This window comes from Eumetopias jubatus, unplaced genomic scaffold, assembly GCF_037043125.1.
Source record: "Eumetopias jubatus isolate StellerSeaLion01/CBP00866 unplaced genomic scaffold, mEumJub1_p1.0 scaffold_5, whole genome shotgun sequence".
In the NCBI taxonomy this organism is placed as follows: domain Eukaryota; kingdom Metazoa; phylum Chordata; class Mammalia; order Carnivora; family Otariidae; genus Eumetopias; species Eumetopias jubatus.
The window spans coordinates 87807462-87824032 of NW_028274811.1; the positions used below are offsets into that span (position 1 = coordinate 87807462).

At 40.3% G+C, this 16571-nt stretch overlaps 1 protein-coding gene across 1 annotated transcript in view; it reads right to left on the bottom strand.

Moving 5' to 3' along the window:
* Positions 1-16571, bottom strand: part of EPB41L4A (erythrocyte membrane protein band 4.1 like 4A) — a 242192-nt gene that overhangs the window by 123898 nt on the left and 101723 nt on the right. The gene's annotated exons all lie outside the window — the stretch shown is intronic.

Here is a 16571-nt window from a genome sequence, read left to right on the forward strand (position 1 = left end):
TTGCTGCTTCCAATGAAATCCAAGAGCAGAGAGATAAGATGAAAAGGAACTGTTAAATATAAAGAAGCCAGGACTTACTGGGTTTGAAAATAAAATTCTCTCCTCTCTCATCCCTAGATGTATCAGAAGGCAAACAGTGCTACAATTAAGAAATGGCTTCTGGGCGAAGATTGAATCCAGAGCACGGTCAGGAAACCACAGATACAACTGTAAAGTTTTATTAAGTCCTCAAAAAGATCAAATACGATCCTTTCAAACTAGCAAGGTCCTCTAAGAATCTTAAGGGCACTGTTCCCCAAAAGCCTCACAGAAATTTAAGGTACAGAAGAACTTATTTCAAAGAGGTTTATGGGTGTTGCCTTTGTCTAATAGAGTTGATTATAAATTGATTCATAAGAAATCCACAATGCTTTTTAAAAGAATTAAATCAGCTTGGGCTAAAAGGGCAGAGACGCTACACACTGAAAAGAGGCCTTTGGACCCCCAATCTTCATCGGGCAAAAGCAGGCTGAGGACACTACATAGCTTCTAACACATGCTACTTTTTATGGAAAAGGAAGGAAAACTCGGGAGAACAAAACCAAAAGCCCAGCCAAGCCAACTGTTACAGTGAACACTCCTAGGCAGTGAGGCCAAGATCTAATTAAAGAAATGGGTACATGTGCCTGGCTGGATCTTGGAACTATTACGGACCAGTGACTGCTATGTGTCTGTTTCCCCCCATTCTAAATGGAAGTGTCTCTACCAGTTATCCTACCCTATATGTTGAATAGTAGTGGGGGAGGGGAGTGGATTTATCTTTCTTACCCCTTTAATTCACAGGTCTTCAGATCAAGAGGAACCATACTCAAGGGGTTGAACTGAAAGAACAGTACCAAAGAGTCTGATTTGATGAGAACATGGACCTCAACTATGACCTCTAAGGTCATAATAAATGAGATTTGGGGAGACCTTGAGAGAACAGGCACGTTTTACATATAGGAAGAATAAAAATAACTCTTGGCCAGAAGACAGACTCCTGTTTTAAAACCTGTCTGCAAATTGGTTAACACTCTTGCCATCAAATGGTATAATCTCCTCTCTCTTCCTTTCCAATTTCCTAAAATGAAAATAAACAAAGTCTTAGGAGTGACAGATCCCATGAGTAAAGTGCTAAATCCTGTGAGTGGACTCTAAGAAATCAATTTTGGGCAGCTCAGGAGATATTCGTTCTTCTGTAGTCATTTTCATCTACATTTCAGATAACTGAAGTTGCTACCCACCCATTTCTAACGTCTGGATAAAGTGAGGCATCACTGTTCAGATGATGGGATCATTTCATCTTGAAACAAAATCCTAAATCTGACATACTCTGAAACTGTACTAATTAAAGTACATAGGGTTTGTTTAAACTCTATTCTAGTAACTGAACACAAACATAGCTTTAACTAACCACGTTCTTTGGCCCAGAGGAGCCAAGCCAGCCCCAGGGGTTATGAAGTAAGTAGCATGTGGAGCCCGTGCTCAGCGCCACTGAACGGCTGTGCCCAACTCCAGAGTGTCCAAATTACAGTGAGCAGAGCTGCACACGGCAGCCTTGCCCCCTTCCTTCTGCACTTATAGTCTATTTCTCCCTAATAACCTCAAAAACCCTAAAGTCTCACGACTTTAAAAACCTAGGGACTCCTAAATGGGATGCTAGTTTCTCAGGAACCCTAACTATTCACCTGACATCTCTACGTGGATGTCCACTGGGCATCTTAAGCTTCATCTACCCAAAATAAAACTATTCGATCCCTCCCCCCACCAAACAAAATAAAACAAAACACCCAGCTCCTTAATCAGACCCTATCTTCCCAGCTTGAAACTCCCAACAGAGTGCCATCTATGTAGCCTACTCCAGGTGGCTGGGCTCTATATAATGTGAACCCTACCATTCCCACTTCATCACCCTCTTTCTTGCTATAATCTAGCATCAGTGGTCTTCTTTCAGTTCTGGAACACCTCGTATTTGTCCCTACCTCAGGGCTGCTGTCCAGCTGGCTCCTTCTGCCTGCCTTCTTGCCATTCAAGATGCTTTTTCCAACTACCCATGAGGAAGTAGCCTCCTCATTCTGGCACATCATTTTCTCCAAAGCACCCATCACTACTTGATATTTGTTTCTTGTTGTTGTTGTTGTTGTTGCTGCTGTTGTTTTTAAAGATTTTATTTATTTATTTGAGACAGAGAGAGAGCAAGAGAGAGCAGGGGCAGGGAGGCTGGGGGAGGGGCAGAGGGAGAAGGAGAAGCAGGCTCCCCACTGAGCAGGGAGCTGGACGTGGGGCTCGAACCCAGGACCCCAGGATCATGACCTGAGCTGAAGGTAGACGCTTAACCTATTGAGCCACCCAGGAGCCCCACTACCTGATATTTGAACACATATGTATGGTCTGTGTCTCCCCTGGAATATCAACCCCTTGAGATTGAGGATCTTGTCTCTTGCTGACCACTGCACCCTAGTTCCTGAAACACAGTGGTCACCCTGTAAATATTTGCTGCATGACTGAAATGGAGATGAGAAATAACAAATGTTCTACTTTCCTCACAGTTCTGAGTCAGGGATGCTGATGAGAATAAGGACATAACACTAAAGAATTTTAAACAAGAAATTCCCTCAATAAAAATCCTCTATAAAATACCCTACAAACTGATGCATATCTTTTTTTTTTTGAAAGAGAGAGAGCACCTGAGCAGGGGGAAGGGCAAAGGAAGAAGAAAAGAGAGAGAGAATCTTAAGCAGACTCCACGCCCAGCATGGAGTCCAACACGGGGCTCAATCTCATGACCCTAAGATCATGACCTGAGCCAAAAGCCAAGAGTCAGATGGTTAACCAAATGAGCCACCCAGGCGCCCCCGATGCATATCTTATAAGAAAAAAATTAAGCTCCTATATATCATTAGCTTTTAAAGGGCCTATTTTTATTAACTCAAAAAAGCAACTTTCATAGCAAAATTCACAGTCCAAAGGGGAAAGTAGGTATGTCTTGCCTTCCGCCTGTCCCAAAAGCAACTGCCCAACTTTGAACAAGTCCTGGTGCACCTCTTTTACTGGACTCAGTCACACAAAAGACAGATAACCTAGCTACCCTAGCTTTGAGAGCATGCAATATATTTGAAACTTCGTAAAATTTAAAACAAAATAATATAAGAATAATATATAAAATACATTTTATCAAGTAGGCTAATATCTAACATCCCAATCAAATCTTCATATATTCATGGAGAAAATCCTCTTAAGATTCAGAATAAAGTCAAATCAAGGTCAACTTATCACAGGTTAGTATCAAAACTCTAAATTAAAAAAAAACTAGCTTCCAATACTAATCAAGAAAATGTCTGGAACCATTAACTCTGAAACCACTGCTTTCTCATCAGCCAATCAATCAACTGTCTGAAATTCCATCCTGCATAGTTTATTTTGATTTAACCAGGGAGAGGAACAGTCTAACTTAATAAAATGTTCTTAGTAAAGAAATCAACAATATTCCCATCACACACTTACACAAAACTAAGAAGATATGGGTCACAGGAAGCCTGTTTCATTGACAAAACTACTTAGCATATCCACATACTTTATTTTACATATAAGCATATATATGTACATGTATATATATATGCATATATGTATATGTATGTCTGTGTGTATATATATATATATATATTCACACTGAGGTTCCTACCATTTCTGATAGTTTTGTTTTAACATACTTTGTACCTTTATCATTTTCAACTGTTCCTCCTTTTTAATGTTTTTTGGTGGAAAGGGGTACTAGGTGCCATTAATGAAGAAAGAACTTTCTATACAAGACAGAATTCAATTCCTCACCTCCCTAAACCTGGAAAACAACAAATTTATGAAAGCTACGGGATAAAATATTTTAGTATACATGACCCATGGAAGACACATTCGTGCCTATTGTAATCAACCATCTAAGAGAGAAAAGAAAAAAAAAAAAAAAGTAAGAGAATTAAGTTCAAAATGCACCATGAAGCTGACTCTAGACAAAGCTAGGTCCTTCAAAAGCATTTTTGAAACCATGTCAACATCAACACAGACAACAAAGGAACTGAAGAACAATCAAAGCGTGCTCTGCTCCTCTCCAGGTGCTACACTGAGGAAAGCATGCCTACACCCAGTGGCTAGCAGGTCGGCAGGCTCACTCTCCCCAATTCCTGGGGTTCTTTCAAGCATGTCAGCTCCTGAATTCTCAGGATGCATCACATGACTGTGCTCAGAAGAGATCAGACCCACTCTAAACAGAAAATAACTCCAGAAAAACATCTCTTCCTTTCTAAATAGAAACTGTTCATCAGCTATAAAGAAATCGAAAAACCTACTGTTTTGTTAAAAATACTGTTTATTAGGAGTATACTTTTTAAAATTATGGGATCCACAACCATACAGCTCCCAGTGACATTACCTGAACTCAGATTCTCATCCTTCTACCACATGACCTATTACTACAGGATAATATTCTGAAAAGCACCTGGTAGCTGCCAGCACACTAATATCATCTATCTGTAATTCCTTACGATCCCACGCATGTCCCACCTAGCTGCCTAACATCGCAGTTAAGCTTTTTATTTTTTTTAATATTGATGAAATCTGGTTAAAATGAACAACAAGAAAAGTCTTTCATAAAAGAAGCAAAGCAATAAATTCAAAGAACAGCGGATCGAGGAGACAGTAAACAGACAGAAAGTCAAGATGGCAAGGTATGTCATGGCCTCACCCCCGGCCTGGCCAGCCCACTTGTCTAGGTGAGAGAGTTCTTTTGTTCACTAACATTACAGATCACTCAGTTGCCAGTGGCAGAAGGTGCTAACAGAGCGATGCATAGGACATCTCCCCTCTCAAGTGGGGGATATTGTTTTTTTAAAATATTTATTTATTTATTTATTTATTTATTTGAGAGTGACAGAGCGCACACGCATAAGCTGGAGGAAGGGCAAGGGAGAGAATCCTCAAGAAGACTCCTCATTGAGCAGAGAGCCCAACACAGGGCTCGATCCCAGGACGCTGAGATCTTGACCTGAGCAGAAATCAAGAGTCAGATGCTTAACAGATTGAGCCACCCAGGCGCCCCACATGGGGGATATAATTGAACCGGCAAATATAATGCAATATTTGTAATGTGAGACAGGAATAAGTCTAGGGTGGAAAGTAAGAGGAAAGCTTTGGGAGGGAAGGGACATCAGAGACAGCTCAACTGAGATGGTAAAGAAGAGCAGGATTTCACCAGGTAAAACGAAGAGGGGTATAGCACAAGTAGAGTGTTCAGGCAAGGCAAGCAGCTCACTCCACACTCTGGTGCACACATGTGGGTAGGGAGCGGCAGGTAGTTCTCGTGCAGCTGTACCTTATGGGGACTGTGGTTTGGGGCAGGATGGGGGTGGGGGTGGAGATAGGAGCCACATTGCAAAAGAAGAAGCTCAAAAGCAACCAAGGGCCACATATCTTGTAACCCATTTTAAGAAATTCCAGAATTTTCAGGGCAACTGGGTGGCACAGTTGGTTAAGCAGTGGACTCCTGATTTCAGCTCAGGTGGTGATCTGAGGGTTGGGAGATAAGCCCCGAGACCAGCTCTGCGCTCAGCACAGAGTCTGCTTAAGACTCTCTCCCTCTCCCTCTGTCCCATCCCCCTCAGCCCGTGCTCACTCGTGCTCTCTCTCTAAAATAAATAAATCTTAAAAAAAAAAAAAGAAAAGAAATTCCAGAATTTCCCCATAGGAACCCATTAGAAAATTGCAAGCCCCAGAGGAGAGACATCATTAAAGTTGACATTCTGAAAGAAGACTGCATGAGCGGTGGGACAAACACTGCAGGCAGCATGAGCCAAGACAGGAAGACAGGTTGGAAAGCTTTTACAGAAATGCAAGCTCATGTGCAGACCTACACTAGAATTCAGAGATGGAGATGGATTCTGGAGAGGTTAAGAGGTGACCATAAATCCTGTTTACTACTGCTATCCTAGCATAGGGGTCACTGTGGCCCTTTCCACTCTCCAAAGTATCCTGGCTTGGGTGATCAACTATATAGTCACTCTATTAAGCAGCAGAACGGAAGGGGCCTGGGGACTGATGAGCCATGAGGGGAGGGAGAGATGATGGAAGGAGGAATGACCCTGTTCTGAGCAGTAAGGATGGTAGTGGCATTCATGAAGGTATGGATACAGGCACCTCAGGGATACACACATGAGGATTTCCCAAAGGGGACACAGGCAACAGATAGTTATATAAGGGGCTGAATTCCCAGATCCTCAGCTTCCATATATACTCTTTCCTAGGACTGATCTAGCTAAGAACAGCCCTGGGACTGAGATGTCATTCCAGTTCTCCTTTCCACTGCACAACCTTTGCACAGTTCCCCCTTCCCAATTTAATGCAGAAACACACCCACCTCTCACCCTTTCAATCTCTCTACGGCGCGTCGCCCCAGGGCATGAAAAATCCCAGGAGAAGAAACAGGGCAACATTTTTAAATACCAGTATTAGAAAGCTGCCTTTAATAAAGATACTATAAATTATGTCTTTCCCTACATTATACATATTTCTTGTAAGGACTAGGCAAGGTAACAGAAGCATGGTATTTTGGCCTGTAGTTGAGTTGCTTGGTTGTCAGATATGGAGTAGGGGCAGCAGAGGAAATGACGATTTTTGTTTAACTATCTAGCAACTTCCATCTTCCAACTATTATACATGGCTCCTGAAGATCCCCATAAGAATAAAACAATCAAAGCCCTAGTAAGCCTACCTCATCTAAGTAACAAAACACTGTGTCTCATCTGTCTATCCGTCTCAAATAAATTCAAAAGCGAAATGCTTTTCATAGAACACGTTAACATTTTTACTTAAATTGACAAATGACAGAAGGCAACTGGTTTGACTGGGTGGTTTGGCAATGACTAGCTTTACCAAAGAATTCTACATTGGATGTTTTCCATAAACTGAATGAACTAAATCTGCAGCTCCAAGACTCTGATGAAAATATAAAGTACATAATTAGATAAAGGCATTTTATCAAAAATCTTGAATTGGCAAACGTGCATTAAAATAAACAATTTTTAATTTTCCTAATCCTTTCCAACTAAATTTGATGAAATCTGGTGCCTCCAAGTAAAAGAGGAAAAAAATAGCTACCACTCTTTCGCTAAATCATGGTAAAGCATTTTTTAATACATTTCCCAGAAAATCTGAAATTTAATTACTATAATGATTAACAAATTGTAAGTCCAGTGGTTCTGAATTCATTGCTTTCAACTAAACTGAAAGCTAACCCAATGAGTGGTCTGAGAAATCACTGCTCTTAGGAACATTAAGAAAAAGAGCAAGTTTACAGGGGAAAATGGTGACTACATTGCATTTGAGGTACTGGATTACTAAAAATAATTTTAGATGATGGATCATCATGTGATTTTTGGCATGTAAGTCAGGAGTTCAAGGAATTAAAGAAATTGAATAAAATTCTTTTCTATCTTCCTTTTGTAGCAGACAAGGTTGCTCAAGTGCATATATTAAAAAATAAAAATAAAAAAATAAAATTGTTACTGAGCCCCAGCTCACTCCAGGAATATATGATAATCAACCAGGGGTACATGGACTAATCAGGAAAGAAAAGGCCCCATCCATTTCATTAAGAGAAGCATGCTCACTTTTTATTTCTAGTAATAATTAGAATACATATTTTGCTTTTAATTATATAATGATAACCACAGTAATAAAAACTACTCTTATGACTCAGTAACAATTGCAGCCTGAAGGTCTCATGAAGTTAACTTTTAAAATTTCAGTGTGCATGTATGATATTGTTATGGAGAAATATATTTTATTAATAGAAATATAGGAAGAAAATTCTAGGAAGAAAGTGAAATAGAATTCAAGTTTAAGGACATAAAAGGAATAAAGAAAAATTTCTGACTTTTGATGAAGAGCTTGTTCACATCTATTTTTTTACAGGTTAGTGAGTACAAAAATTGCTATGCTATATAGATCCAATGGATACATTTAAGAGTAATGTGACATCTGGGCTAAAGGCTTTATTTGTTGGTGCAAGACTCGAGTGCTTTCCCAGCCTCAGTCCTGCAAGCCCATAACAGAAAAAGGGGTCAGACACTTAAAGTACTGTGGAATGCTGAGCCCCCTACAGGGAGAGCAGCTGTTCGGTGGAGAGTCCCACAGTCCTGTGATGGACTTGACAGGAATGAGAAATAAACTTTTGTTAAATCAAAAAAAAAAAAAAAAAAGAGTAATGTGACAGATTTTTACAATGTCAATATTTATAACCCCCAAATTTGCATCTATTTAAACTTATGACACAATTTTTATTCTTGACCTAAAATTCTCAACACAAGCACATAGTTTTTTAAAAATTCTGGAAAATCACTACTCTCAAGACAATTCTTTTAATAAGAACAGGTCTGGAGGGTGAGATGATGACTTCAGGTTTGGACATGTTGCATTTGCGGGTACCACCTGAGGGACATCCAAGTACAGAGTAAGAGCTAACATTTCTGTTACACTTACCACCAGTTTACAGCACTGGTCTGCATGCTTTCTACAGATGCCTTTAATCCTTTCTACCACGCTTTGAAGTTAGTACTATTAATGTCACCACTTTATAAATGGGGATACTGAGGCACAGAGAAGTTAGAAGACTCACCCAATGCCACACAGCTCTCCCAAGGAGTGGAGTATATATGAATCCAGATAGTCCGGTTGAAGAGCCTGTATTCTTGATACAACAATGTCTCTTGAGATGTCTGGGTTGGAAATACACATTTGAGGACCATTTGGGCCTTTAGGTAGAAATTTAAGCCATGGAGCAGATGAGATTAAGTAGGAAGAGTGACATATACTTAACAGCAGGAAAATGAGAGCCTCAGGGATAGGGGTCTCTATGAAGATGCTTCTGGCATTCCATGTCAGGCCCCTGGACTCCTGAAAAGCCTCCAGCCATAGTCTCTCAGTTTTTTTTCCAGGTACAATCGATGTATTGGTGTCAGTCCTCGCAGGCTGCTGCACTGTTTATGATACTTTTTTTTTTTTTAAGATTTTATTTATTTATTTGACAGAGAGAGACACAGCAAAAGAGGGAACATAAGCAGGGGGAGTGGGAGAGGGAGAAGCAGGCTTCCCGCTGGGCAGGGAGCCCGATGCAGGGCTCAATCCCAGGACCCTGGGATCATGACCCGAGCTGAAGGCAGACACTTAACCCACTGAGCCACCCAGGTACCCCTATGATACTCTTTTTAAAGTCAAAGGTCTATTGAAGAAAACCTTTCTGCTTCTTGATCTTTCCCCTCTACTTCCCCACCAGATGCCTGAAGACATTTCAGATAGTACAAGTTGTTTTTTTCCCCAATTTTACTGACATAATTGGCATATAACATTGTTTTAGTCTAAGCTATACAATATAATGATTTGATACATATACATATTGTGAAATGATCACAATAAGTCAATAACCATCACCCTACCTTTCTTATGATAAGAACTTTTAAGAGCCTCTCTCTTAGCATCTTTCAAATATACAATAGTATTAAATATAGTCACCATGCTGTACATTAATCCCCAGAACTCATAACTGGAAGTTTTTACCTTTTGACTACCGTAACCCATTCCATTCCCCCAAGCCACTGGAAACCATCAGTCTGTTCCCTGTATCTATAAACTTAGTTTTTGTTTCTGTTTTTTATTTTTAAAAGAATTTATTTATTCATTCATCCATTCATTCATTCGAGAGAAAGAGAGAGGCAGAGGGAGGGGAGAGGGAGAGAGAGAATCCTCAAGCAGACTCTCTGCTGAGCACGGAGGCTGAAGTGAGTCTCGATCTTACTGAGCATGGAGCTTGAAGTGAGTCTCGATCTTACCACCCTGAGATCATTACCTGAGCTAAAATCAAGTATCAGACGCTTAACCGACTGAGCCACCCAGGTGCTTCTCTGTTTTTTAGATTCCACATATAACATACAGTGTTTGCCTTCCTCTATCTTATTTCACTTGGCATAATGCACTCAAGGGCCATCCATGTTGTCACAAACAGCAGGAGTTTCTTGTTTTTACAGCTATATGATATTCCATTTTATATACATATTATATATATGTAACCGACATATAACATATATATATAATCTCACATCTTTATCCATTCATCCATTGATAGACACTTAAGTTGTTTCCGTGTCGACTATAAAAGTTTCAATTTGTAATAATCCAGCATGACCAACTTCCTGTCTTTCTTTGCAACAAACAACTCACATTATCACTTACAAATCTTATCAGTCATTATGGGTATTTGTCAGAACATAAAGTTATAGAAAGTAAATTTCACACTGCAAAATACAATAAATCAGGATCAAAGAAGAACAGGCAGAGCCTGACTGCTAGTGTTCAATGGATGAGGATCATTTTTGTTCAGTACTCTGAGTATTTGGGGACAGAGGGAAGAATACAAATATATACACAATTTATATTTTTAATGAAATTATTTCAGAGACAAATAATGCCAAAAATAGTCATATTAATAAACAGGTGAGCCTGTACCCAGTTAGAGCATCAGAAAATCATTGACAAAATCATATCAACATTTTCAGGAAGAGGCAACAAACATCATCAAGACTGAATAGGAATAACCAGAAGAAAACTTGGAAAATAAAAAACAGGAGAATGTGTTGTCATAAGAGCAAAATGAGATTTCAAGGAGTGAGTCCTTAGGGTCAATTCAACCCTAAGGTCAAGAAAGATAAGGGTTGAAAGTATCACCTGGATTTAACAAATAGAGACCCTGAGGACAGTTACCGTGCCAAGATAGGTATCAAAGCTGAACTGTGAGAAGATTAGGAATGAACAGGATTTGAGAAGTGGAGACAATGAATTTAGACAATGCTTCCTGGAGGTTAGGTGTGACACAGAGTCAATATGGCGGTAGACAGATGAGTGCATGGGAGTGGGGGAAGGGTGGTTTTAAATGGTAGAGACTTGAGCATGCCCAAACCCTGAAGGAAAGGAGGGGGAAAAGGGAGAGGGCTAGAGATACAAAAAAAAGAGGTGATAAGATCCAGGTCAGAGGCCCTGGGGCTATTCCACTGTGAAAGGAGAAGGAAGGTTGCGTAAGAAGTGACCAAGGGTGTATGTGGAGGATCAAGAAGTTGGGAAGCTACCATCTGATTGTTCTTATTGTCTTGATGCAGCAAAAGAGTTTGCTGGGGGGTGGGGGGGGAGGGAGAGGATATTCATAAGCTGGCTGCATCTCTCTGCTACACGTTTCCCTTCTTTGACCTCTGAAGTCACAGGGCAAAAGATCCAACATCCTCATTCTCAAAGCCAGGTTGAATTCCATATCCTGAGAAAAGCTCTATATATTGAACTTCTGCCTTTGAAAGAGTAATTTGTAAAGGAGCCCCAAGTTCTAACATTAAAATAAGACATGATAACTGTTCATTTTTTTTTAAACCAGAAGTAATATTGGGATATCACATTTCTCCTCATGATTGCTTTCAATATCAATTAGACTCATCTTCCAAAATCTCCAGAGGTCTTAAAGGGTCTGGAGCTTATTTGATTTTGTCTCTTCTATCCTCCAGACTGTTTCCTCCTTTCCCCTACTCTACCTTTTTTAAAAAATATCACCAGCAGTATTTTCATCCATCCTAGTTTCAACATGAAAGGCTTTTTATAGATTTCACGCCTTATAATCTACAAAGAGCCTTCACATTTTCTCTAACTTGGTCCTGTAACAATCTTGAGAGTTGGCAGGAGGGGGAGCATTATTCTTCTCAACATTCAGAAAAATTAAGTGACTTGAACATTCAGGACTCAGACTTGGGTTGTGACTCCAAAGGCACTTACCTGTTCCACCACATCACATTCCACTTACAGCCACTTCTGAACACCCAAAACGTGGCTCAAGTTTCTAAAAACCTCAGAGTAATTTCAAATTCACCCAATTATTTAAAGAAGTCTGCACTGTAATTTCAATTCACCTGCCTATCATTAACAGATCTCATCATCCCACTCCCATAATAAGGAACCTAACTCATCTTAAAAAAGCAACTAATATTGCTCACTGACATCTGGGGATGCACATGCAGCCCTAATCATGGAAAACTCCTGATTATCTACAGGAAGATGTATACTATCATTACCCAGGGAAAATAACCCTCATTCAGGTTTCTGACTAATTGGTGAATCCAAACAAGAAAGCCCTTATATTTCCACTGAGCAAGCAAAAATAAAATGCTCCACACTGTAACCATGTGTATTAGTTTCTTTTTGCAGCTGTAACAAATTACTATAACCTTGGCCTAAAACAAGAGAAATTTATCATCTTACAATTCTGAAGGTCAGAAGTCCAAAATGGCCTCACTGCGTACAACAAGCTGAATGTTTGTGCGCGTCCCCACCAAATTCCTATGTTGACACCCTAATCCTAATCCAAATACCTAATATGTTGGAATTTGGAGGTGGGGCCTTTGAGAGGTGATTAGGTCACAAGGGTAGAGCCTTCATGAATGGGATTACACGAAGAGGTGACAGAGCTAACTAGCTCTCTTTTTGCCCTGTGCCATTACAAGAATTGGACTGTCTACAACCTGGGAAGAGTGTTCTCACCCAATCACGCGGGCACTCTAATCTCAGGTCTCCAGCCTCCAAAGTAGTAAATCAGTATTTCTTGTTCATGTCACCCAGTCTGTGGTGATTTGTTAGAGCAGCCCAAACTAAGACACTGGGCTGTATTTCTTCTGGAAGCTCCAGGACAAAATCTGCTTCCTTTCCTTTTCTGGCTTCTAGAGGCTGCCTTCATTCTCTGGATCAAGGCCCCCTTCCAGTAATCACATGATTTTGATCTCTGCCTCCACTGTCACATTCCCTTCTCTCTGATTCTCCTGCCTCCCTCTGTCATGTATAAGGAGACTTCTAATTACAGTGATCCTGCTTCAATAATTTAGGATGATCCCTCTATACAAGATCCTTAACTTAATCACACCTGCAAAGTCCCTTCTGCCATGTAGGGTGATGCTCACAGGTGCTAGGGATTAGGATGATAGGGCCAGAGAAGGAACCCATTCAAGGCAAAGACACACCAAGGTGAACTGCTGAGCCACATACCACATACAGAGAATGAGAAGGTGTTCCTGTTGAGCTAGCCATTAAACTGATGATAGGCACTCCTAGAACATACTAGAGAGAGCTAACTTCTCTGGAAGTTCTGCTGTTCTAGATCAATGGTAAGAACTTAAGAGAATTTTAAATATTTACAGCTAGTAAGTGGCAGGGCCCTTCAATAAATCTGGGTTTTTCTGACTCTCATGTGTGTTCTTGTAATCCCTCTCATCTACCTTAAACCAAGGCTGGGAATTTTCTGTTCAACTGAACCAAGCCCCTGGAGTGGGGAGGGGAAGAGCTACATCCCCTGCACAGACCAGTCTGGATGACACAGGCCAAAGCAGAGCAGAAAATAGGCTATATGCCCAGGCTAAGTGCTCTCCCGTGTGTCTTTAGGAAGAGGAACCACAAGTACATGAACCCCACTGTGCATCTTTAAGGGACTGTTTTGTACAAGTAAGCCTAAATTAACACAGGCAGCATTGTGTTAACTCAGTCTCAATAAGCATGTCTTCATGAAGAAATGTCTTTACTTCCTAGAGGTCCTTTTACAAACCTTACCCGAAAAGTGAAGCAATTATGGTGCCCAGAGTGTTCCAAATCAAGTCAGCTGTACTCCTTGGAGAGCAGTTTGCTTTACCAAGGTTTATTTCTGCCTAGCTGTTACTCTGCACACATAGGTAACACCTGAATCAATGCATTTGTTGCATGAATTTCCCAGGACTTGGTTTTATGAAATGTATAGTTTAATAAAACTTGTATGTTTAATATTCCAGGCAGCAAATTCCCTTTCCCCAGAATTCCTGAGACTATGTGAAAAACAGAGAAAGCTCTAGCACAGGGCCTGAACATATTCAGCATTCTTTACATTGCTATTGAGCTACCACATGAAGGCATAAATACACAAAGGCCTAAATAAACTCTCTTGCCCCAGGTCAATTTGAGAAGTCTGCTTGTTGGAAAATACCATTTAACTCCTCTCAACAAACCTTAAGTACATAAATTGCACAGAAAAAGAATTCCTCAGTATCCTAGGTCTGAAAACCTTTCCATTTTACATGCATTCCACTCAGGATATGACAGTGGTTGACAGTCTTGGAGACGTGAAGACTTGGGTTTGAATTCTGGTCCTAACATTTCCTGGGTTACGGACCTTGGGGAAGTGGCTTAACTTTTTCAGCTTCTGTTTCTTCATCTCTGATTGTAGGATAATAATATTTAGCTTGCACAGCCATTTTGGGCAGGTAATGACAACATATGGAAAATGCTCCACAGTTTCCGGTACACTAATGACAAGGATGGTGATGGATGGTGGTGCTGATGACATGTCTAGATCCAGCCTCCGGATTACCCTTCTCCTCCAGGACAGACAAGTTCCCTGCTATGGGAGGTCCATGTGTCCCCAGGGACATGCCCTCCCAGTCCACCCCCACCCAGTTTGGGCCTGGCCCCAAGGCATGATCCACTGTCAAGGGGAGGGAGCGAGGGAGGAAGTCTAGGGCTTCTCGCTGATGTGAGCCACCTCTTAATCTTCACCTTAATCCCTTTTACCCCCAGCTCCTTCTCCCACTTTCTTTTCTTATTTGCCTCAAGATTTGACCTAAGGGGTCCCTCTCAGGGCCGCAAAGTCTTTTTTTTTTTTTTAAAGATTTTATTTATTTATTTGACAGAGAGAGAGACAGCGAGAGAGTGAACACAAGCAGGGGGAGTGGGAGAGGGAGAAGCAGGCTTCCCGCCAAGCAGGGAGCCTGATGCAGGGCTCAGTCTCAGGACCCTGGGATCATGACCTGAGCTGAAGGCAGACGCCCAACGACTGAGCCACCCAGGTGCCCTCAAAGTCTTTTCCATGTGGACCTTACTTATTTTAAAGATTGTTCCAAAGCATTCCCTATTAAAGTAAACCTTTTGGTGCAGAAAAAGCAAAGCAATACACAAAATCTAATCTAATGGATTGTAATTCAAGCAAATTCCTGGAAATCATTAAAGACAAAAATTTTTCACTGTGTCCTGTGCCATTTTAACATAGGGTTATTCTTTAAATGTTTGCCTTAAGTAAGGGCTATGTAGACCTGCTCCTACTAACACAGAAAGACGGAGAAATATGAATTTGGGTTCATCAACAATTTCCCTAGAAATAAAGTTGAGCCTTGGGTGGTTGCCCAGCTGGAATGAAGAGTCTGCCAGAGCTTTTCCCCCAAAGGAAATCCTTAGTTCTGCCTCAATACCCAAGAGAAGCAAATCAGTAATGGAATCACATTTTCTACCTAGATACACTATCAGCCCTCCAGTATGCTTTGATGAAATGATTATCTAAAGAAGGGGCAAATTTTCATAACCTTCTTATAGTTTCCTACAATTAAAAAAATATGTAAGACAATCAGACAATACACTTGAGCATGAAAAGACTAAGGAATATTTATAAATCACCTCTATTTTATCTTTGTTCACTAGAAATAACTAAATTCAGGAGGCAAAAAATGGTTTTTTCATGTGATTTACACACCTGATATCAGGTTCTTATAGTATCAAAAAAACATGACGTAAGAGCTTTCTCCTTTTAACTGTAGTTTCTTCTAAAACCTTCATTGCAAACACATCACAAATGTCAACCCTTAAGAATAAGGTAAGAGAAAAAAAATTTTTTTTGTTTTAATATAAGCCCTAGAAAATTTTGAATCAATACCAACGGCTAATTCTTTTTTGCAATGATACGGGCTGTTGTTTGAAATTCTCTGGCAGGGCGCCTGGGTGGCTCAGTTGAGATTCTCTGATTTTTCATATATATTTTTCCTTTGCAAAGTTTAAAAAAAAAGAGAGATAAGGTCTATATAATTTTAGCAAGACAGTCAATCTTTCCAGGCAAAGTCTGAACATACTAGATAAGATCAGGAAACAGTAGTTTTCTCTACTAGGAAAAATGTTCTTTCAAAAATATGAATGTAATGCAAGATAGCTTCTATAGCCTTCAATTTAATCTTTCAATATAGATTTACAGTTCTGCAGTAGTGACTTATGGGCCCATACAGGACAGAATTCAGGGAACTACTGAAGTTGTCAATTTCCCTTTCTTTTTGAAGTGTGTCTTAATGACCGTTTGCCTTTAGAAAGCTATTCCTTTCTATGGAAAGCTAACCAACACACCCAATTTTTTATTCCTGCTTTGTGAAATCCTCCTGTGAAACAAAACGGATTATGAAACTAGCTCAGGAAAAATCACAAGTTATCACCATCAATAGCATTCCATTTGTCTGTCTCTTCTCATCCTAGCACATTCCTGTGACCGGGGTAGAAAAACCCCACTCAGACAATCATGTGCCTCACTGAATAGACCCCAGATGATCCAGTGGAGGCTGGGAGAACTGATGAAGGAAGAGGAGGAAATCTTTATTCCGACAGGAGTTTAGTAACATGAAAAATAAAAGTCAAACGGGACTTTTAAGGTAAGC